The following is a 349-nucleotide window of genomic DNA, read 5'->3' as shown; positions in this document are numbered from 1 at the left end:
AGGCCCCACTGGGATTCGAACCCAGGATCTCCTGTTTACTAGACAGGCGCTTTAACCAGCTAAGCCACGGAGCCAGACACAATAACTCTCCTACTTGTATCTTCTTTGAGTATGATTTCATACCCATCAACTATAATGAGTTTAGTAGCTAATCCACTAGATGCTTCAAAACAAAAAAGAATAGACATGCTTTGGTCAAAACCAAAGAAGAATGTTCTTTTGGGAGGATGAACATAGGGACTGGATTGAGATGACTGTCCCTTCTTGGATCAGTGTTTCAATGTGAAATCACTAAACTCAAGGCTATAAACTCTGGTGGCAGGAACAGAGACCTTTTTCAAACCCAAAA

General features: G+C 41.3%; 1 non-coding gene across 1 annotated transcript; it reads right to left on the bottom strand.

The window, feature by feature from the left end:
- On the bottom strand, positions 1 to 74 carry TRNAT-AGU (transfer RNA threonine (anticodon AGU)). Its single transcript has one exon. It is a non-coding gene; the product is annotated as a tRNA-Thr (tRNA).
- Between the last annotated feature and the right edge of the window lie 275 nt (positions 75 to 349).

The sequence above is a fragment of the Nyctereutes procyonoides genome, unplaced genomic scaffold (assembly GCF_905146905.1).
Source record: "Nyctereutes procyonoides isolate TBG_1078 unplaced genomic scaffold, NYPRO_anot_genome, whole genome shotgun sequence".
Classification (NCBI taxonomy): Eukaryota; Metazoa; Chordata; class Mammalia; order Carnivora; family Canidae; genus Nyctereutes; species Nyctereutes procyonoides.
Note: the sequence above shows the minus strand (reverse complement) of the source record. Positions and strands in the feature narration are given on the sequence as shown.